Below are 24,970 nucleotides of genomic sequence, written 5' to 3'. Positions count from 1 at the left end.
GTTGATAATTCCAAAAGAAAATTAATAGATTGGTTGATCGAAGATTCGGTTTCCAATGCTTGAGAGGAGGTTCCTTGTTAGCTACGAGCTTATTTTGTCAAGATTTAGTGAATAGATTAAAAATCTTCAATCTTTTTATAGGTCTACTGGAGGAAAGGTAACTTTTTCACATCAATGTTTGACGCGAGGTTTTTTATTACTACCTGGGGACCGTCGCCTCAGCCAAGACGTGAGGAGTAGATTGGCGGGCGCGGTTAGTACAAGCCTTTTTCCCAGTCCTGTGATTAACGGTTGATCCGCCGGGCGATACTTATGTTTAATCCTTTCCATTTATAATTACCTTATTAGGAATATTCACAAATGGTTCTCAATTCAATATACGGCTTCTCCTGGCGCAGAAGTATTGAGAGGGCTTGCGGAGGAGAGAAAACAAAAGAAAAAGGAAAGAGTTGTTTTCTTTTTTTTTTTTTTTTTTCTTCCCCTCCCCCTCGTTGTGAGTTTTTCCCGATTCTCTTTTTTTTTCTTTGGTGGGGGGGGGGGTTCTGGGGGGGGTTCCCTGTGTGCGGGCCTTGGGGGAAAGAAGGGAGAAAAGAAGAGGGGGAAAGAGGGAGGAGCAGGGAGAAAGGAGGAGAAAAGATGAGGGTAGGAGGGGCAGGAAAACCAGGGGAAGAAACAGCGGGGGGGAAAAGAATAGAAAAAAAAAAAAATAAAAAAAAAAAGAAAAAAAAAACGAAAAAAGAAACAAAAAAAAAAAAAAAAAAAAAAAAAAGACAAAAAAAAGAAAAAGAAAAAAAGAAAAAAAAAAAAAAAAAAAAAAAAATAAAATACAAGACAAAAAAAAAAAAAAAAACAAGAAAAAAAAAAAAAACTAAAAAAAGGAAACAAAAACAAAAAAAAAAAAACAAAAAAAAAGAAAATAAAAATAAGAACAAAAAAAAAAAAAAAGAAAACAAAAAAAAAAACAAAAAACAAAAAAGAAAAAAAAAAAAAAGAAATAAAAAAAAAAAACAAAACAAACAGAACCCCCCCCCCCCCCCCCCCCCCCCCCCCCCCCCCCTGGGCGGTCAAGGCCGCGCGGACATAGACGATAGTAAAGGGTGGGAGGAAACGAAAAAATCCCACGTCCGGGGGCAAGGGAGCCGGGAAATAGGAATTGTACTTAAAGGGTGTTGATGGGGAGAATGGCTTTTGGTGCGTTATTTCGGCGGCTCCGGGGCGATGGAAAAATGAGAAAAAAAATTAAAAAATGAAGGGGGTTTTAGAGTAATAACAGGAGATATTTTTTTTTTTTTTTTTTTGTGTTTTCTTATGTCGTTTAAGTTACAATCTAGTATCTAATATTGATTGTATTTTTTTATTGATAGGAACCCAATTGGATAATGATTCAAGGAAATCTGCGCGACCTTCGAAAACTTGTTAGAATTTTTTATGGCAATGTCTGAGGGGGGGGGTTGGGGGGGGGGGGGGGGGGGGGGGGGGGGGGTTCTGGGGGGGGGGGTGTGTTGGGATGATCTGTGGTGGATTAACCAGATTCGTACCTTTAAAAGACAGCGAACTCTTCGTAGATCTGTGATGGGCCTGGGCAGTTTCGCTCCCTCGCAAAGCGACATCGTGTCGTGCGTTGCTTATTGGGCAAAAATTCAACCCCCACAGGTTGTACGATGCTCTTGAAGTTACTTTACGAGTCTACATATTGTATTTTCTGGCCCAACTATCTGCTGTCATTTAAATTCGTATATCTCTCGTTTCTACTTTCTTCTCTGTGAATCTTTCCCAAAACTTCACGCTCAACTGTTTATCTCTCTTCCTCCGCACACTATTTTCTTCCTTTCTCACTGCACTCTATTATTCTCTTAATCTCCCTCAAATATCCACACTCAACATTCTACGTGTTCCACACGTTTTTGCACCGGAAACGTGAATGTCCTTCGAAAAAGAATTATTTTTGTCTAATTTACTGTTATGACAACATGATACTTACCGTGCGGGATTTTTTTTTATATTTTGAGGTCTTTTAGGATATGTTATGTTTTCAAACGGCGATCCTATGATTTCGTGCGCCGAAACTATAGCAATTAAATTATTTATTCTCATTTGTTTTTTTATCCGAAAGGGGAGTTGAATGTTCAAACAGGTTTTATTTTTCATTTTATGTGCGCTCACGGTCGACTTTATTGTGATAATTTACATTGTTCCTTGCGAAGACGATAAATTTAAAAGTATAAAAATCTTTGGAAATCAAGCAAAGAAGAGTATCAAAGTGATTAAGTTACGCCACGGTTCTTGTCTACAGGTCTTGCAACGGCCCCAATAACGAGTGGTGGGAGTGACTGTCCAAAGAGTGGAAGGGCATTTTTAACTTTTAATGTGCCAACTTGAGTCCGTGCTATCAAAAATGTTTTATCAAAAAATAAGCAGAAAGTGCAAACCACCCCCCCCCCCCCCCCCCCCCTAAAGATAAACTGCCATAGGTTTTAGGTTTTAGCTGTGGGCCAGTTGACATAACCGTAAACCGTTTATATTATATGTGCAATTATATTCCCCCAACATAATGGACGAAAACCGTGTTGCGTACCAAAGTAATCTATATAATTCTAAACTAATTTCGCTCTTGTTTGAACTAAATCTACTCCTCTTTATTTTTGATTAACACATCTTTAGCGCTGCGGACAAAGTCCCTGTGTATGAATGTTGATGTGCTCGTGAAAATGATTATTCCGTCGGCTTCCGTTTCCGACAACAAAACATTCCAACTCGCGAAAATAATCGCGCGTTAAAAGTACAAGAAGAGGCGTTCAAAGGGCGTTCTGTCGATTTTCAGCATCGTCCTTTTGATTCGATAATTTTCGTATCTTCTCGTTACATTAGAGTTCTACCTCAACTGAACGACCCACGTTCCTTTCAATGCGGCTTTATCGTGTGATCCATGTCAGTGCAAATTAAATTTAAAATGACTAACGAAACTTTAAAAATGTGGAGTCTATGCGTTTCATTGACCAAATCAAAGAGAACTAGAGGAAATTAGCGATTACACGCTCTGATGTAGTTAAATTTTAACTTTTCATTCAAATTGACCGGGTATTAAAAAATTATATTAAATATGGAGTCCACGTCTCTAAAAGGGGACGTGCACGAACAATTCATGATGTACGTACATAATGTATTGATGTTACGGACACCCTCCGATTGTAAAGCTCCTTGCCCTGTACGCCAAATGAAAATACTAACTTTGTCAAGCGAACCCTTCCTTACCATCGGCGAGGAGCGACGAAACCGGAAGATGAATAAGATAAGCATGGTGGTGAGACTTTGTTATAAATACTATATGGAGGATAAGAGAAGAATGGTATAAAAAAAAAAAAAGCCCCAGAGACAGGTGTAAGATCCCGGAAACAAACGAAAATATCCATTTTTGGCCCTAAATATCATTTTATTGTGTTAACTTAATTCTGATGATTAAAATATTTTATTAAAAAGAGTAGAAAGGTGTTTGATTATACTTGCAAATATTTTTTTTTTTTTCATAAACTATTTGTTAAGTAAAAAAGAAAATGTGATACAACTTATGTGATTTCCTTGTTCGCTTATCCTCATGTTAGTTCTTTCTAAATATTGAAGTGTTAATATAATAAGGAAGTAAATAAAGCTAACGATTACAAATAAAAAACATAACGTAAAATGAAAAAATTATAAAAAAATGGTGATAACTTATTAGCACTGGTTTGTATTAGTGTGCCGTCAAACTAGCTTTCAGCTTTCAAAAAAATGCATATTATTGACGTTGTTTTTTTTTGATTTTTACATTATTTATAAAATGTATTATACTGTAAGCAAGGGAGACTGTAGTATTCTAAAAATTGAAATATGACGAGGTTATTGTGGGTTCTCTGCTGTTTTATTTATTATATTTTCAAACAAATATGTAACTAATAAAAATATTTATATACAAAACAGAATGATATCCATAAAAATTTATCTTTAAAAACAAAAAGTAAAAAAAAGGCGGACAAGTTTACGCGCTCACATTGAAAGTGTTATAAAAAAAGGTTTTTAATTTTACTGTAAAAAACCGCTCTAAGGAAATTGTCATTTAATTTAGGGCCCAAATATATTTTTTACTGTACAAAAGATGAAATATTTCTAAAAAACATATATGATATCAAAAGATTGCGACAAATAAATAAAAAAAAAAATCCTATAAATATTTATTATTAGGTTATTAAAAATTAAATTTGACCATTTTATAAAAAAATGTTATTTAAAAAACTTGGTGCTAATTAAACAGCGCTATAAAACAAAAATTACATGTATTTACTAAAGTTAATTTCGAAAATTAGCAGCGCCAATTTTTTTGAATTTAATGTTTTTCCCAATATTTATTAATTAGCAGTCACTAGTGTTAATAGGAGTTGTAGAAATTAATCGGGACAAATAAACTAGCGAGTAAATTGATTATTCACCTTCACGAAGTTCTCGGACCATGTGCTTGTGGTCCTTATCCCAAGTGAAATCTGAAGATTAGGAATATGACGATCTTCGACGGGGTTATTTTGATGTTTAATGGTTTCGCTTTGCTTTATGATTGACCTTTAGATGTTTTAAGGAAATTGTGACTGACAAAATTTATTAAATATGTGTTAACTTTAATTGAATTATTTTTATTTTACTTGGATAAGGGGGGGGGGGGTCCAACAATCACATGCGTCGAAACGTCTTGAAGCTGAATAAATACAATTTTTACTCCGCTAGTTGGTCGATTTTACATGTCTATAACTCCTCAAATTTTTGATTTCAAATATTACGATTAAAAAAAAAAAAACCCAAACCCCCTCAATAAAATTAATTAATAAAAGTATAGGATTTTATAATGATAAACTCGTATTCATTAGAAATTAAACTTATTTATTTGTCGCAATTTGTTGTTATTCTTTTTTTGGTTAAATTATTTAATTAATTTTCGTACAGGTAAAGATATATGATATAAAAATTAAAATGTCATTTTAGACGCCGGTTGTTTTTTACCAATTTAATTTTAAAAAATAACAAATTTTTAGCATGGTTGTGGTTGTTTGGTGTTTTTTATATTTAGAAAACAGTTTTACACGTGGGTAGTATTAAAACTGGCTTTTTTTATTTTTTTTAATAAAGGTAATAAACAACGGTTAATAAAAAAAAATGTGTCATTTTAATTTTAAACAAGATATTTTTACGTACAAAATGATAAAATATGTACCAACACAAAAATTATATCGAAAAGGGAACAACCAAGAAGAAAAAAGGGTGAGGAGAGGAAAAGGGGAGAAGGAGGGGAGGAAAGGAATTTGTTAATTAGAAAATATGAGAAAAAAACAACAACCTCCACCCCCCCCACCCAAACTCCACCAACACCCCCCCCCACACCCCAAACAGACAACAAAAACCGCCAAACAACGACCCCCCCCCCCCCCCCCTCACACACCATACACCCCCACACCCACCCCCCCCCCACCCACACAAACATCCGCCCCCCGCTCCCCCAACACAAAAACCCCCACCTCACCCCCCCCCCCCAAAAAACAACAACACCTCCCCCCACCACCCCCCCCCCCCCACCCCCCCCCCCCCCCCACCCCTCCCCCCCCCCCCCCCCCCCCCCTTCCCCCCCCCCCCCCCCTAACAAAATCGATGAAGGGTAAAAAAAAAGTAAACTCTGCCCGAAAAAAAAATTGTACGAAGCCTGTATTACATGTGTTTAATTGATATCTTTTTTATATGTACGAAATAATCTCGCTTCTCTCTCTCTCTCTGTTCTCTCTCTCTGTCTGCTCGCTAATCTGGCACGGGTCGCTCGGCTTATACGGCCCGCGGGCCGGGGAGTGGAACGGGGCGCGTCGGGACGACCCACGTCCCACACTGTAGCAACACTTTTTCCAAGATATTTTCCCATATTTTTCCATCATTCTATATTTTTTTTTTTTATTCGATTGTAAATAGCTTATAAAGAGCTTAAATAGCATTTGTTTATATTTGCTCATGTAATATTTATTTTTTTTTTTTTTTTTTTTTTTTTTTTTTTTTTTTCTCTTTTTTTTTTTTTTTTTTTTTTTTTTTAATTTTCAATATTTATAATGTTCGAAAAATCGACAAAAACGTTTAAAACACTGTAAAGTAAGATTATTAGACAAAATTCATGCCATTTTACTTCATGCCAAATGCATCATCAGGCTTACATAGATAGGACCAATTTATATTATAATCAAATACGCTCGGCCACGCACCGGGTATTCGGTTACCCGCGCTTTACGAAAAATAAGCGCTTGCATTATCTCGTTATAAACTGTAAACACCGCGGTTCGCGCAAAAGGAGATAAAATAAAGCTATACTTATTAACCAAATATTTATGAGATGTTGCTTGGGTAATTAAACCAATTATTAATACACGTTCTCGCCCTCACCAATGAACGATTAAATTGATTAAAAACACTTCGTGCATTATTTCGAAACATGGGGTGGTCTATTAAACACTCCTCTTCAAGCGGCAGCGGCGCTCTTTTGATTGCTAGGGTCGTCGGTACAAAAAGTGTGATTCTAAACTAACAAAAGAAAGATCCTTGTCTCTTCTTTTTGCGCTAAGATACCGTCGGTGTGCGGAAAACAAAAAAAAAAAACCAAAAAAATTAAATTATACGTCGCTCCAAACTAGGCTTTTCTATTAGGCTTATTGTTCGTTGATTATCACGTTCGACCCGGCTAACCTTCAGGGGCTCTTTCTTTTGTGATTAATTTCTTCGCGCAGTTTCGGATAATAAATTGTACTTTTTTTTTGTGTTTGTTATTTTATAATAATTTTACGATTGCGTTGATGGGAGTGATTTTCTGCCTCCTGCCTACTTCCGACTCTCCTAAACCCGTATTTCCATCTTGCACAAATAACGTTCAATATTAATTATTCATTTTATTTTAAAAGTTGAAAAACTTAACTTTGCAGATATTTTTTATTTTAATAAGTCTTAAATAAAGGCAATAGTGGATGGGAAAATTGTCAGAAAAAATGTGTTTTAAGATTTACCAAAAAGGTTATTTTAAATATATGCCCAAAATTAAAAGTATCTGTATTATGTATTACATTAAAGTGATTTATTATTTTGGTGTATTTTCGAGACCACAATTGTATATATTTTTGTTACTATTTATTTACCGCGGAAACATTAATATTCTTCTTTTTTTTAATCATTGCCTGTCTATAATACTGCCAATTAATATTTCATGCTCACCGGGCATGGTGCATTCTCACAGTATTTTTTTTTTTTTTTTTTTTTTTTTGTTTTTTTTTTTTTTTTTTTTTTTTTTTTTCTTTATTGTCGTCGCTCGTTGTTATTAAAAAAACGTTTGGTTAATCTCACCAATGCATTTTTTTTGTAGGACAGTGAAGTTAGTTAAGTGGACGACGAAACTACAATTAAAAAAGTAAAAAACGTTTGCGAGAAAGAACTATCTTTTCTATTTTACATGTGATATGCGTTATTGTTCTAGCAAGAAAATAATTCGTTATTAGTTTTCAACATTCAAATTTAACTGTGAAGTTAAAAAGAGAGAGGTTAAGTTGATTTAATTTGAAAATATCCCTAGTTATGTTGTATCAGTTTGTGGTTTTCAAAACCCCTTTATCGACAAGCAAACGCCTGTATACTTCGCAATGAATAACAGCAAATTGTGCGTGTACAGGTCGGAATTTTTATGCTTATCGAATTTTGATGGAAAATTTCACGCACTGAAACCATGACAAATTAAACTTCAGTTTCCATGCATGCGTTAGCGCGATAAACGCGTGCGTTATAACATGCCCAAATGGCACACTTGAAATTAGTTAAATTCAACAAACCCACGCGATATTACTACGAATGCAACGCGTTTGGCAGAGCGCTAACGGAGTGGGCAAAGCGTGCATGGAAACTTAGGGGTGACACGTGATTTATGGAGGGGGGGGGGGGGGGGGGGGGGGGGGGGGGGGGGTCAAGTGTTGATATGAATGTAGTATACTTTTTATTGATTATCAGATAAAGGAGTGAATGGCAAAAAAAGACCTGTATTTCGCGCAATTAAAGTTGATATTTTGGGACTTCAAAGTTTCAAACTTTTTATTTGGCCAAATAATTTAGCTGATTATGATGCGATGATTAAATCCAGAGAAACTCAAGATGAACATATGGACGGTTCCTAGATATGGAAAAAGTGGAAATTGATAATTTCTCATACAACTGACTATAAAAAAATAATAATTTTCTCTCTTGTTATCTCGGAAACAGTGCCTATTTGCTCATTTTTGAAAATTTTACTGAGGTTTTTTTTGTTTTTCGGATTACTGTTTCATCATAATAGTACTTATTTACCAGGAAAAGAAATTGAAATTTAAAGTCCAGAAAAATTGGCCACCAAAAATTTGCCATCCACTCTTATAAAAAATGTTTTCGTACCAATTTTTATTCGCCATAGGATTAAAATATTCCATTTAAAATTTTGTTGGTATTAAAATATTTTCCTATTAAAAAAAATTAATGTAATAAAATTTAATATAAAAGATTTATAGAATTTTAAAATTCTTTATTTATTTGGTTGCAAGTTTTCGATATAATTTATTTTGGTAAATATTTAATCATTTTGACTACAGTAAAACTATGATTGTTTAAAATTTAAAATGACAATTTTTAGAACAGTGTTACATTATTTTAAAAAAAAAAACTGTCAAAAAAAGCATTTTAATTTAAAATATATTTTACGGTACAAAATAATTAAATTTACCAAAAAAAAAAAATTTACAAAAAAAAAAAAAATTTGCGAAAAAAAAAAAAAAGGTTTCTTAATGAATAGGATTTACATAAAAATTTTTTTTATTTAATTTTTTAAAATTTAAATTTTTTTATGGGAAATATTTGAATAAAAAAATTTTTAGGAGTTTAAAAATTTAATTTCAACCAAACTAGCGAGAAAAAAAAAATGATTTATTAAAACTTCAAGACGTTTCAAACCGTGATTGTGGCCCCTATAAAGAAAAATTAAAAAATTTTTCAATTAATTTAAACCCCACTTTTATTATTATAAATTTTGTCATTTAAACATTTCTTAAAACTATTTTAAGTCTCTTTTAAAGCAAAGCGAAACATTAAACTTCAAAACCCCGGGTCGAAGGATCGAAGATTCTAATTTTAAAGTTTTCCCCTTTGAAAGGACCAACCAAAAGGTCGAAACGTCGTGAAGGGGGAAAAAAATCTTTTTTTACTCGCTATTTGGTCGATAATTTCTACAATTTCCTTTTTAGCACTAGGGGACTGCTATTAAAAATATTGGAAAAACTTTTAAAAATTCCCAAAAATTTTGGGCGCTGCAAAATTTTCAAAATTTAAAATTAGTATACGTTTTTGTTTATAGCGCTGTTTTTTTAGCACCAAGTTTTTAAAAAACTTTTTTAAAAAAAAAAAGGTTAAAAATTTTTTAAAATTAAAAATTTTAAAAAAAAGATTTTTTTGGGGTTTTTTTATTTATTGTCGCAATCTTTTGGGTATATTATTGTTTTTTTTTTTTTTGAAAAATTTCATCATTTTTCCGTCAAAAAAATATTGTATAAAATTAAAATGACCCCTTTCTTTTGAGCATTTTTACAGTTTAAAATTTTAAAAAAACTTTTTTATAAACACTTTTATGTGGCGCGTAAAAATTGTCGCCCTTTTTTACTTTTTTTTTTTTAAAAATAAATTTTTTTTTGGGGTATCATTCTTTTTTTTAGTATTTATTTTTAACATTTTTTAAAAAAATAAAAGCAAAACCCCCAATTTAACTCGTCATATTTTTTTTCCGAATACGACGTCTCCTGCTACAGTAAAAACTATGTATAAATAATTAAAAAAAAACGTTAATAGCATTTTTTAAAGCTGAAAGTATTTTAGGGGACACTTTAAAACTAAAAAAGTGCTTTAAAAAGTATCAAATTTTTTAATTTTTTTTTTTACCCTTCTTTTGTATTTTATCTTGCTTTTATTTTACCCTTATTATATTAACAATTCATTTTATTTAAAAGGGAAAAAAAAGGATTTATGGAAAAAAAGGAATAAAAACCCATAAATTGTATCCCCCCTTTTTTTAGTAAACCCAAAAAGTTATTAATTTTTTTCTTATAAAAAACCTTTTACTTCTTTTAAAATATTTTTTATAATCAAATTATTAAAAATAAAATTTTTAAATTTTGGCCAAAAAAAGATATTTCGGTTTCCGGGATCTACCTTTGGCGTGTTTTTTTGGTTTTCCCTTCGGCCTGATACGGGCGTTGTCGGGAACCCAAAACCCCCCGGGCTTGTTTACAGGTCTTTGAAAAAATCCGAGGAAAAGGGAAAGGGGTTTCCCTTTACCCAAAATTGATTTCATTTGGCGTTTCGGCGAAAGGGCTGTTTTCAAAACGAGGGATGTCGTAAATTACATATTTTACGTTAAAATTTTATTGTTCGTGCACGTCCTTTTAGAGGACGTGGACTCATATTTAATATATTTTTAATACGCCGGTCAATTGAATGAAATTATTGTAAGACGGAGACGAAGGTATAGTAGCTTTGTTGGTCAAGAACGAATAGACTCACTTAAAGTTCGTTAGTATTTTATTTATTGCACTGACATTGGATCACCCGATAAGCGCATTGAAAGGAACGTGGTCGTCATTGAGGTATAACTCGATGACGAGAGATACGAAATTATCGAATCAAAAGGACGATGCTGAAAATCGACACGAACGCTTTTGACTGCCTCTCTTGGACTGTTATACGCGCGATTATTTTCGAGAGTGGAATGTTGTTGTCGGGAAAACGGAGCCGAGCGGATAATCATTGCACGAGCACATCACATGTAATACACAGGGACTATTTGTCCCAGCGCTAAGATGTGTATCAAAATAAGAGAGAGATTTAGGTCAAACAGAGCGAATTAGTTAGAATATATATAATATACTTTGGTACGCAACACGGTTTCGTCATTGTTGCGAATTAATTGCAATCATATAATATAAACGGTTTACGGTTATGTCACTGGCACAGCGAAAACCGAAAACTATGCAGTTTATCTTTTGTTTGCACTTTCTGCTTATGTTTTTAAAACATTTGTCGATAGCAGCGACGTCAAGTGCAAACATTAAAAGTTAAAAATGCCTTCAATCTTGGAGTCACTCCCACCACTCGTGATTGGGCCGAGTTGCAAGACCTGTATACAAGACCGTGGTCGTAACTTATCACTTTGATACATCTTATTTGCTTGATTTACAAGAGATTTTATAACTTTTATTTATCGTCTTCGCAAGGAACATGTATTTCACAATAAAGTCGACGTGAGCGAACATAAATGAAAATAAAACCTGTTAAATTCAACAGCCCCTTTCGGATAAATAGCAAATGAGAATAAATATTTAATTGCTAATAGTCGCGCACGAAAATCATAGGATCGCGTTTGAACATACATATCCGAAAAGACCTCAAAGATATAAAAAAATAACGCTAAGTATATCTTTCATAAACAGAAATTAGCAAAAATAATTCTTTTCAAGGACTTCCGTTTCCGGTGCAGACGTGTGGAACACGTAGAATGTGAGTGTGGATATTTGAGGGAGATTAGAGAATATAGAGTGCAATGAGAAAGGAGAAAATAGTGTGAGGAGGAAGAGAGATAAAAAGTGAGAGTGAAAGTTTTGGGAAAGAGTCAAAGAGAAGAAGTAGAAACGAGAGATATAAAGAATTAAATGACAGCAGATAGTGGGCATAAAAATACATAGAGACTCGTAAAGAACTTCAGAGCATCGTACAACCTAGTGCTTGATTTTGCCATAAGCACCTCACGACCGAGGTCCTTGCGAGGGAGCGAAACTGCCCAGGCACATCACAGATCTACGAAGAGTTCGTTGTCTTTAAGGTAAGAATCTGTTAATCACACAGATCATCCAACACTCAGACATTACATAAAATTCGAACAAGTTTCGAAGGTCGCGCAGATTTCCTTGAATCATTATCCAATTGTCCTATCAATAAAAAAATACATCAATATTAGATAATAGATTGTAACTTAACGACAGATCTCCTGTTATTACTCTAATAATCCCCTTCATTTTTATTCTCATATTTCCATCGCCCCGAGCACCGAATAACGCACCAAAAGCCATTCTCCCATCAACACCCTTTAAGTACAATGTCTATGTCGCGCGCCTTGCCGCCCTGACGTGGATCGTTTCCTCCACACCCTTTAACTATCGTCTATGTCGCGCGCCTTGCCGCCCTGACGTGGATTATTTTCCTCAACTTCTCTCTTTTCTAATAAAATGATACCAGGAGATCAATAATTTAACAAATATTATTTTGATAAATTCTTTAGTTAATTGGATTTGGTTCAATAACCGCAATCTCTCTCAATACTTCCTTCTCATTAGTATCCTTATATTAAATTGATAACCATTTTTTAATATTCTATAAGGTATTATAAATGAAAGGATTAAAACATAAGATCGCACGTCGGAATAACCGTAATCACAGGGCTGGGAAAAAGGCTTGTACTAACCGCGCCGCATCTACTCTACGTTGGCTCAGGCGACGGTCACCAGATAATAAACCTCGCGTCAAATTGTGTGAAAAAGTTACCCTCTCTCATATTGAGACCGAATCTTCGATCAACCAATCTATTAATTTCTTTGAATTATCAACTCTCGAACTACCAAATTCAATCAATTCCTTAATAGAAGAAACTCTTAATTATTTTGATCTCAGAACCAACTTCCCAAAGTTATCACCAATCTCAGACAAAAGAATTTTCCCTGACTCCGGAATAGAATTCTTGCCAGACAAACCATCTAATAAATTTAGTTCAGAAACCAATTCTTCAGAGCAGTTACTAATCACGGAATTACACAAATTAGTATCGCAAGTAAAAAGAAATAATTTCCCGGAACAATTTTATCCTACGGACGAAGTACAAACAATAAAAGACCAATTCTCAGAACAATTACTAATTGCAGAACTGTGTGATTTAGTATCACAAATAGAAGAGGATACTTCTCAGAAACAAACTCATCGTAAGAACTTGATACAATCATTAAAAGATCAGTGTTCAGACAATTTATTTGAAATTGATCAATATGCTAATTATCTAGATATTTAACTATTCTCCTAATGTCTACCTAAATACAATTGACGGGATCCAGCGGTAAATTTACAAAGATATTAATACGACATTGATGCAATCTCCATCAGTATATTTTCCTTATTAATATCTCCCTGACAATATCCCCTTATTAAATTAGATATATTACTACCATTCTATGCCTCATGAAGATGCGAAAACAGAAGATCAAATATAAAAAAAAAACGTAATTATAGAGCGGGTAAAAAGACTCGTGCTAATCGCGCCGCATCTACTTTACGTTGGCTTCAGCGACAAACCCTTGACAAAACCCTCTTTACGGACGAAAGAACTTTCCCAGACACAAAGATCGAATCCTCAATTGACGAACTACCTCATTCTTTTGATTTTAACGACGACATTTTCGAATCATCATTATTCGCAGAACTGTGCGATTTAGTATCGGAAATAGAGGAGGAAATCTCCCAAGATCTAATAAAATTCTTAGAAGAACAGTGTTCGATCAATAAACCAATCAATATGCTAGTTATTTAAATATTTGAATTATTTTTCAAATGTCATCAGAATGTACTATTGAAGAAAATCGGAAATTAATTAACGAAGAAATTCATACAATAATAAGTATAATTATCGCCCTACTAACAGACGTTTTAGAGGGAAACATCGATTTAGATTAATTTCTCGTTTGTTTAGATAACATTCTAGATCCATTGCACACGATAAACGCGAGACTTCACGAAAACCGATAATTCGTGTAATTTAAATAATTGTTTAATAATAAGACCCCATGAGAAATTCTCAAGACCTTAAATTTGAGAGTAATATTATATTTTCGCTATTGAATTTATTAATTAACAACTATTTAAATGGGGAAATTACAATCGATCAATTGATAAATTTATTAGATAATTTAGAAAGAATTGCTAATAGAAATCCTTTTTTCACTAGTAACTAGAATTCCCCAACGTTCCAACACTCGGTCCCTAGTTCAACAGTATAGTCCGTGCTCTCATACACATTGATGTTTTGCAAGTATATATTTATCAACAAGTTTATCAACAAGTTTATATTTTATTTTAAAACAACAATCTTATTACCAGGAAAATTATTAACGTATTCTTTAATTCTAAAATTTACAACAGACATTAATGCAATAGATATATATATCCTAAAAAAATCATAAAAATGAAAAGGTCAGGCCATGTTCAAAAGAAGGTACTCAAAAATTTAAACGATCTAATAATAAATTATCACGAAAAGTAACTGATATGTTATTCAAGGTGCCAGTTCAAAGTGAACATACGTAAAGTGTATATTATCTAAATTTAGTAATAATATATTACCATGAAAAGTAACTGTGATATTTTATTCAAGGTGCAAGTTCACATTGAATATACATACATATAAGTAAAACTGATTACAATTTGATTCTAGAAAATAAGTGCGATATGTTATTCTTAGTGCACAAAATATAATAGTCGTTTATAGAGATTTGATTTGAAATTTATACTAGCCCGTACAATGAAAAATAATTGCTCGTAATTCCAGAGTACCAATTTGTTAATGATTCAGATAAATAACATGGCGGCCTGCTCTCAAAAAACTATGATGTTTCTCGATGTCCATTTAGAAATAATGTCGAAGCTCTTACAGAATATAAATTTAACGTATAAGACGGGCACCAAGAGCCAAATCGCGGATGACAATGCGTTATCCTAACGAAACTAAATAATTTTTCGTTAGAATTAAATACCGGTGCACAAGGCACCAAATTTTTACTTGGACACAGCCAAGATTTTAAATATGAAATAATCTCATATTTTGAGATTTAATTTCAATACCCCTTTTAACCCGCCTACGGAAAATAAATAAATGAATGCAAGAGAAAAATATAGATCCAAAAATCGCTGAATCGGGAATCGAACCCGAGACCTTTCGCTTGCCGGGTGACTGCTCTTCCAGCTGAGCTATTCAGATCCTTTCGATTTTATACTTTTCTCTGTTATATATATTAATGTTGGTAAACAAACGCATTTTTTAAGCCAGCGTGTATCAATATAAGAGTTTTAACAAGGCTCTGTAATATAAATATAAATTTAACGTATATATCAAAATATGAGATTATTTCATATTTAAAATCTTGGCTGTGTCCAAGTAAAAATTTGGTGCCTTGTGCACCGGTATTTAATTCTAACAAAAAATTATTTAGTTTCGTTAGGATAACGCATTGTCATCCGCGATTTGGCTCTTGTTGCCCGTCTTATACGTTAAATTTATATTTATATTACAGAGCCTTGTTAAAACTCTTATATCTTACAGAATAATTACTACAACATTTGAAGTACGAAAAGTATTACATTAGAAAAAGATTAAATTAGAATAAGGATTCAACGTATTTTTAAAAGCTCTACACACAACGAAGTGAATATACAAAACTATATACAAATACCTTTTTCTTCTGTGTTTCTGAAGAAAATTGTAAGTCAAATGAAACCTTGCACTTTGAGAACCATGTCACTTACTTTTCAGAGTCAAATTGATAAATTTTTTTTGTATATTTTAATGATATTTATATCTCACTTGTATCTTGAATAATTAATATGTAATTTTTTATTGTATATTACGACAAATAATCAGTAAACTTTTTAAGCGTATAGCTTTATTGTAGTTGACCTGAGAACTGTACATTTATAAATTTTACTTAATATACACCCGTTTCGAGCAACAAGGCAAAGTTTTCTGATCAATAACTTACTCCCTGAATATACGGTATAACACAAATCGGAAGTTGATACGAAAATTCGAAATTTTACTAAAGAAAGATTGGAGGTTTTTAATTTATACAATTTTCACAACTCTTATTTCAATTATTTATTCTACCCATCGAAAGTTTTTTGAGAGCAGGCCGCCATGTTATTTTTCTGAATCATTAACAAATTGGTACTCTGGAATTACGAGCAAGTATTTTTCATTGTACGGGCTAGTATGAATTTCAAATCAAATCTCTATAAACGACTATTATATTTTGTGCACTAAGAATAACATATCGCACTTATTTTCTAGAATCAAATTGTAATCAGTTTTACTTATATGTATGTATATTCAATGTGAACTTGCACCTTGAATAAAATATCACAGTTACTTTTCATGGTAATATATTATTACTAAATTTAGATAATATACACTTTACGTATGTTCACTTTGAACTGGCACCTTGAATAACATATCAGTTACTTTTCGTGATAATTTATTATTAGATCGTTTAAATTTTTGAGTACCTTCTTTTGAACATGGCCTGACCTTTTCATTTTTATGATTTTTTTAGGATATCACTTACTTTTTAAAGTACAGATATATAGAGCAGCTTTCTAGTAATTCAAGTATCACAAATATATGTATTTTCGATTCTTATCACATAACTTTGTATAAGTAACAATTTATGCAATACAGTTCAAAATAATTGAAATATATGGTATATATGTACATATATAAAATATATAATTATATTATAGTATACATATATATTTTATTTAATCATATATGTAAATGTTAGTATAATTGTAATAACTTTTAACGATACATTGCACATTTATTTCAATTGCAACAGAATGAATTTATATTCTTGTATGAATATTGAAAATAAAGAATGGGCCCCTCCATCGCCCATTCTCGTGAGAACGCAACCATATATTTTTCTTCGTCTCTCCGATTTTAACACGACATACATATTTCTGTCTGATAATTTTTTTCTTGATGATACTTTTTGAAATGTCATGAAGCCTAGGTCAAATTAGAAACTTATTGCACTCGTTTTAATGCAGCGCTTACAGCAGCTTTTATAAAGCGCCAGAGCAGCCGATATTTTATTTTGGCGCTTACGGCAACTTTTATACAGCGCTAGAACAGTTGATGTTTTAATGTAGCGTTTACGGCAGCCTTTATACAGCGCCATTATTTAATCTGTTCTAAGAACAATATGAATGCCCCTTGTGCTCCTTTGGGCCATTTTTTCTTGAACACTTCCATATCATTAGAGTAATACCATTCCGATTTTGTGTCAGCTCTCAACATACACGTGTAGTGACCACGATTCATTTCTTCACCTTCGTGAAATATAGCGCTTATTAGCTTGTACTTTTTTTTATTAATCGTGATATTACTCGTCAGCACGGCGGTAATCTGATTGTTGATAATTTTTTTAGAAGCACCGTTTACAAAAGTATATAAATTGAGCTGTATTACTACGACGGATAAAGTTGATTCAATTACGGTTTTCTTTTTCAACACGGTGCCCTTACATTCGTTACAATTGCCGTTCATCGTTTCCCATTTAGAAAATTCTACATTAATCAAACTTTGTAGAGTGACACCTTTTTTCCTTTTTAATGTCGAATGTATAGGTAATATTACCAAACTACTGCTTTCCAGCTTAGTTACATTGTAATTACATTTGACACTCGAGCAACATGTTACGTGCTTTAATTCGAGTTTTAATACATCATTGATGTCGGAATACGTCGACATTAGAGCCGTAAAAAATTCCGAAACATCTTGTTGTGTTCGTTCTTCGAAGCATTTTCCGACAGATCTTCTAACCGCTTGAATGTTGCAATATTTACGTTCACCATACGCGCAGATAGCATCAATCAATGCATTCGATGCTTTATTTTTCAGTATTTGTTGCCTAATACGTACGCAATGAAACGCACATTGTAATATTACATTAGCGTAACACGAAACAGCATCGTTATTGCAAAGGCCATATATTTTCCACGTAACTATACTTTCTGGTTCCTTACAATCATAATTCTGCATATCATTAATGATATTAGGGATATCCCATCGACGATCGTACATTTTCACAACCTTTTTCTCGGACGGATTGATTTGTGGCAGTTCAGATTTGAATATAGATCTCAGTCGATTATATTCTACAATGGCTCTCGAGTTTGCTTTAACTGATGTTGGATTGAAATTTATCAAATGTAGGCCTTCCAATTTACTTACTCGTGACAAACCTACATAGGCTTGACCATCACTGAATACAGTCGTTCCTAAATCCATCATTGCATTGTTACATGTAATTCCTTCGATTATAAATAATTCGACATTCTTTAATTTGTCTCTCAAAGTTTTCAAGACCATGTCTGACAATTGCGTATATTTTGGTGTAGATTCATGACTAACCGGTAGTTGAAACATTCTATGGATTGTCAAGCCATCGATATTGAATGCTGCGATACCCGTGGGAGCAGATATGGCAGTCGTTTTTTCCAAACTTATTCTGATCCAATGTTTAATCGTTTCAATTAGAAAACTTTTCTTTGTACCACCCTCGCCACTTACGTACAGTCGCAGAATCTGATTCTTATCTTGTAAAACTTGGCATACTCCATCAAAGACTCTTTTGTGGTCTTTGTTCAATTGCGACATCATTTGCGATAAATCAATCGGGTCGTCAATTTTACCAAAATCTTTCAGATCTTTCATCGCGTCGTCAGTTTCTATCGGATTACAATCCAGTTAATCGTCATCGGATTTGTCTCTGTCTGCTGTTTTCAGATCATTTTCGCGCTTCTCGATTAATTCAGCAACGTTCTCAAAAGCTTTCTGTATTTCTTTGAGCCTTTCGTGATATTTCATTGCCTTCGTTAAAACAGACTCTGAATTCTTAAAGGCATCCGTGTAAGTCTCGAATGTACCTTTGAGTTCACTCAAATCTCTCCATGGTTTGAACAGAAGAAGCAGCGAGTAAAAGTATTTTTCGGGCTCAGTTTTTATATTAAATCGATAATGGTTAATTAAATAACCTTTTTTTCGTTTTTTTTTAAATAAACCCGATGCCAGTTTGTAACACTTGACTTCGTCATTATTTGACATCTGTTTCGTAATTTCCCAGAATCTGGCAAAATCGTACAAATTCAATGATTCTAATTCCTAAGGTCTATTTGGATAATAATCATCGATGAGTGACGAACAGTAAATATTTGTAGAATTTTCATCGAGAGCTTAAATTTCATTAAATGTTTTAACTTTTCTATTTCTCACCTCATTAACATTGATCCATTTGACCATGGTATCATTATCCGTACCGTACAAGGGATTCCCTAATAGTGTATCCGCAGCTTCTAAAGCACCGCATTCTCTGTTATTTAATGCACGCATTGCAAAATTCCACAGTTTTGATGCCGACTTATTCGAATCTATCACTTCAAAGTCTGTATTGCATTTTTCCGACTTTGTCGTGTATTTTGTTAAATATGAGTTTAAAAACTCTGATTTTTCTCTAATAAATTGTATGTCCATATTTCCCTCCCAGGCTAATTTGATAGACGGATTATAATCATAAACCTTTCCGACTCCTTGCGAGGAAGATCGTACAATCTGCTCTTACTGCGTAAATTTTTTCTACCGACTATCGAAGTGATAACGTCTCTTAAAACGAAATTCTCAGTAACTGGCCAAGGAAAATCGAACCGACACTTTCTGTATATATTAGTTTCCGTTTTTTTTCGTACGCATGCAATACGAGTTATGTTTATGATTCTGATTACTTATTACCGTATCGTACAACGTTGGCGAAACATTTTCATCTGGAATTTCACACGTTACGTATTTTTGAATAAACGTAGCAACTTCTTCATCCGGCAATTTTCCTAATACTGGAGCATCTTTTATCCAAATCATACAATGCATGTGCTGGATACTTCTACGTTGATATTCCAGTCGCCAGAAGTAATGAATAACCTTTCCTATTGGATTATCGGACGAACAAATAAAATCAATCATGGCTTTGAATTTTATGCACATGAATCTAGAAGTACTTACAGGATCGTATGCGATTAGTTCGCTGATGCCTAACTTCTCTTTATCGGGATTCATATCTCGTAAATATTCATCCAAATCGGACCATTTCCATTCACTAGGACTCAAAGTCAAAAACCACGTCGCTGGACCGTAATGCAAAGTCATGCATTTTACATTATTGGACGGTTGTCGCCAAAATTGATCCGTATTTCTCAATTTTGCGAAAATACTCATTAAATTCGATTCTAATTGGTAACCTTTCAATTCGTTCAAGTATCTACCAGCAGTGTATCTCTCTCGTGGGTTAGTAACAATCATCGTATAATAGATACCACTTTTCAACTGTTGGTAGTTAGCATCATTGAGAAGGAAGAACAGATACTGCAGATTCAACCTGAATCTACTATGTTTCGACATCAATCGTGTTCTAATAAATAAATATTCCGGCAGTGCAAAGTTTCTATCTTCTCGTTGTCCATTGACACCATCAGGATATAAATCAGGGAAACACATGACATCCAGATATTTATAACGATTATCCATTGGAAAATCTTTAATTTTCACCATTTGATAAAGCTTCAATGCAGATTCGTTATCGATTCTTTTCGCGTGTATTGGGTATATTGTATACTGATCATTAATATCCGAATGTTCAGTGATTTGTGTGAGAAAAGCCGTACGTTTTAAAACGGTTTGATCATTATTATTTTTGTTTTGCTGTACATTGTACAAATTCAATGCTGGTAATTCCTCAACCACCTCATTTATTTCGTCATTGTCGCTTTCCTCATCGACAATCCTATATTCTGTTTCCTGTAACTTATCCTTTAATAGATCATCAGATGACGCTGGAAAACGAATTTTCGAGTAATAAGGATTATTTTCTTTCAACCATTGTAAAGCCTTATACATTTTATTAATATCTACCAAATTTTCCCAAACCACTTTAGATTTCTTGGGTATACCTCGAACGAGAATGTGCAACTCGTGATTCAAATTTATAGGATCTTCCGGAGGACATACCTTATCCAATGTTTCTTGTAAAGGCAGAGGCAAATGAAATGTTCTACCTTTTCCTAAACAGAGTTCGATTATATAAGTTTCTTGATTTAAAATGTGCTATATTTAAATCATTTAATTATTTTTTTCGTTCAAGTACAATTAACAGCAAAAACTGCATATACGTAGGTATGTATTTGACTCTACTGCCATTACTTGAAACAAATACATTATTCGATATTAACAAATTGGAACTCTGGAATTACGAGTAATTATTTTTCATTGTACAGACTAGGTTTAAATTTTTGAGGACCTTCTTTTGAACATGGCTTGACCTTTTCATTTTTATGATTTTTTGGAGATAGGGTGAGAGAGGACGAATGAGGGTAAGAGAAGACGAGATAGGCGAAAGAGGGTGAAAGAGAACGAAAGAGGGTAAGAAAGGACGTACGAGGGTGAAAGAGGTAAGAGAGGGTGAGAGGACGAAAAAGGGTGAAAGAGGACGAAAGAGGTCGAAAGAGGGTGAGAGAAAACGAAAGAGGGTGCAAGAGGACGAAAGAGGGTGAGAGAGGACGAAAGAGTGTGAAAGAGGTCGAAAGAGGATGAGAGAGGGCGAAAGAGGGTGAGAAAGAATGAAAGAAGGTGAGAGAGGGCGAAAGAGGGTGAGAAAGAATGAAAGAGGGTGAGAGGACGAAAGAGAGTGAAAGAAGGTGAAAGAGGACGAAAGAGGGTAAAAGAGGGTAAGAAAGAATGAAAGAGGGTGAGAGAGGACGAAAGAGAGTGAAAGAGGACGAAAGAGGGTGAAAGAGGACGAAAGAGGGTGAGAGGGAATGAAAGAGGGTGAAAGAAGACGAAACAGGGTGAAAAAGGATGAGAGAGAATGAAAGAGGGTGAGGAGAGGACGAAAAAGGGTGAGAGAGAATGAAAGAGGGTGAAAGAGGACGAAAGAGGGTGAAAGAGGACGAAAGTGGGTGAGAGGGAATGAAAGAAGGTGAAAGAGGACGAAAGAGGGTGAAAGAGGGTGAGAGAGGACGAAAGAGGGTGAAAGAGGGTGAAAGAGGGTGAAAGAGGGTGAGAGAGGACAAAAGAGGGTGAAAGAGGCGAAAGAGGGGTGGGAATGGGGGTGGGAGTGGGGTTGGGGGTAAGGGTGGGGTGGGAGGGAAAGGGGTGGGTGGAAGTTGAAGGAGGTGTGAGTGAAAGGTGAGAAGAGATTTATACGCGGACAGAGAAGAAGAAGAAGAAGAAGACGACGTTACTTCATTTTTCATGAAAAACGTCACTTTTTGACCGCTTGTATCTCCAGAACGGCTTGACCGATTTTATTTTTTCTTGGCTCAAATTACTCGTGGCGATGCCGCCTTTCAGCTTATATTACGTGCAATTCAAAATTTTTTATATTTTAGTAGTTCTACACCCCCAAAAAATGGACTTTGATGGTGCAGGATAAGGAGACTTGTAGTGTCTTTTAAGGTCTTTTAGGGTTTGAACATGGCCGGAAACACTACCGCGTCTCCTGATATATGATTGTTGTTTTAAAATAAAATATAAACTTGTTTAATTTCGAGGAACTGTCTCATAAATCTTGCCAATCTGCAGTGAAACAATAATAAAAAGTCAGCAAAATAGAATATTTTGTGAATTAGCTATTTTATTTTCATCGTCAGACTCATTTGATACAAAAAGATATCAGTCTTTTACATCGCACAACTCTTACCTCGGTAAAAATCGATATATAACATCGATTGTGAACTCAAATTTTAATTTGAAATATGACAGAGGTGGTGACGGGTTTTTTGCTCATTTATTTAGATGTTTATCATATACAATGAATGATATAATCTCTAAAAACTTACCTTTTTAAAAAAAAGGTAAAAAAAAGGCGCCCAGTTAACGGCGCTCAGGGAACGGCCAGTAACAAAAAATTACCCATTTCAAACCCATGTAGAATCCTATGAAAAATGAATTATTGCAAACCCATGTAGAATTCTATGCAAAATAAACCATTGTAAACTTATGTAGAGAATTCTATGCAAAATAAACCATTGTAAACTTATGTAGAGAATTGTATGAAAAATTATCCATTGTAAACCCATGTAGTATTTTACTACAAAAGTAATGATATAAAAAAAAAATTGTGCCAAGTGAAAGTAGAAACTTGTACCAGGGAAAAATTAAAATTGCAATATATATTAAAATCATACAAATTTATTGAAATTTCGACCTAACTGGCCAGTACAATTTAATTAGAAACACTAGGTTTCGACCCTTAAGTACGGGTCCTTTTCAAGTGTAACTGCACAATAAAAATATACAATGATTAAGATATGAAACAATAATTTACAAAGTTGTTAACAAAGAAATTTAAAATAATATAAAAATAATGTAATGTACCTTTCAAGATGTTGATTAGACAACAGTAAAATTATTAATGTTAAACCGGAGACAAGTAAATCAATTTAAGTCAAACGTTAAAAACACAATAATATCAAAGTTCTACAATACAACGAAATAAATAAATAAATAAATAGACAATTATATACTGTGGATCAACTTATCATAAATCAGATTTAGATTTTCTGTGTCTTTTTGCAAATTAATGTTATTCTTATATATTTTAATAAAAAACATCTCCGCTAATTCTCTCTTCCTTCTATGTTTTTCACAATGCAAAATCCTAGGTTCCATTTACTTGAAATCATGGTCATATTTTTTTCGATGTTTGCTGTTAGATATGCGTGAGATTATTATATTTGCGCGCTTAAAGTAATACGCGCACGCGTGTAGGCTCAGCGAATAAGTTCACGACACGTGCGTGACGATAGCGATGCCGAGAAGACAAGGAAGAGCCCTCAGGAGGGAGCTCGAAGGGCGGAGATATATCGGAGCAGTCGAGCGACACACACGCGAAAAATACTGTACCCGTTTAACGGACTTTCTGTTTAAAGTAAATCTATTTTCAATATACTGAATATTGTTATTTGGTGATCCTCACATACACAACAATTTTGGCGACGAGGATGGGATTATTCTAATCTCACGTACGTAGAAAGATTTATTTGTGCAAGACGTATTTTCGTCGCTGCGGCGGATTCGACTGATCGGTGCGTGATCGCCACGTGCTCCGGGCTACAACGGCTCGTGCTACGAGTCGTGATACGAGGATAATGGCAACGCTGTCATACGAGGACGTAAGTCAAAATCCAAATTGTGGAGCGAAGATTTTAAAACCGCTTAGGGGCAGATCATGGCACAGGCTACCATACCCAGGTCTCTTGCAATCGAAGCATTTGACTCGGCGAATACGACGTGGAAAAGATGGCTGCAACGCCTTCAAGGAGCCTTTATGATTTTCGGAATCAAGGACCAGGCTAGGGTCCCGTATTTGCTGCATTACGTGGGGCCCACGGCATTTGACATGCTAACCCTTACGAAAAGGAACTATTGCCGGCCGTGTGATTATTACACGCGGCTGTGTGATTATTACTGATGGCTCTGTAATTATCAAGACGAATATTATTGCCTCTATAATAATTACTAGCAACGGAATACAGACGAATATTACTCGCCTGTTGGGTATCACTAGAAAGATCACTGCATATGTAATAACTACTGAGGGTACAAATTACACGCAAATATTACTGGATGTCGCTCATGATTAATTCTATTATATAATATAAGCAGAAATATTGAAAATGTTATTGCAAATATAAAAACTTTAAAATTTTGTTATGCTAGAAGGTTTAAATATTTCTTTCAAATAAAGCAGCAAAATATTTTTGCAAAGATACAAATAATATTAGGTGTTTTTATATATGAATAATGTAAATTTAATTAAAAAATAAATGTTTTATAAATATATAGTATAAATTATTATTTATATATTTAATAAGTTTTTGCTTTTATTTATTTTAATTATTTACGAAAGATTTTATTGAACGTTTTTTAATGTCTAAAATATTTAAAAATTAATGTTCCATATTTTCTGCAATAAATAATTTTTTACAATGTTAAAATTTACAATGTCAC

The 24,970-nt window shown here is 33.7% G+C and overlaps 1 long non-coding RNA gene across 1 annotated transcript in view; it reads left to right on the top strand.

The window, feature by feature from the left end:
* Window positions 1–24,970, top strand: part of LOC146723361 (uncharacterized) — a 43,839-nt gene that overhangs the window by 7,931 nt on the left and 10,938 nt on the right. The window lies entirely within an intron of this gene.

Source organism: Nylanderia fulva, unplaced genomic scaffold (genome assembly GCF_048542155.1).
Source record: "Nylanderia fulva isolate GAGA-0341 unplaced genomic scaffold, ASM4854215v1 Scaffold202, whole genome shotgun sequence".
Taxonomy (NCBI): domain Eukaryota; kingdom Metazoa; phylum Arthropoda; class Insecta; order Hymenoptera; family Formicidae; genus Nylanderia; species Nylanderia fulva.
Note: the sequence above shows the minus strand (reverse complement) of the source record. Positions and strands in the feature narration are given on the sequence as shown.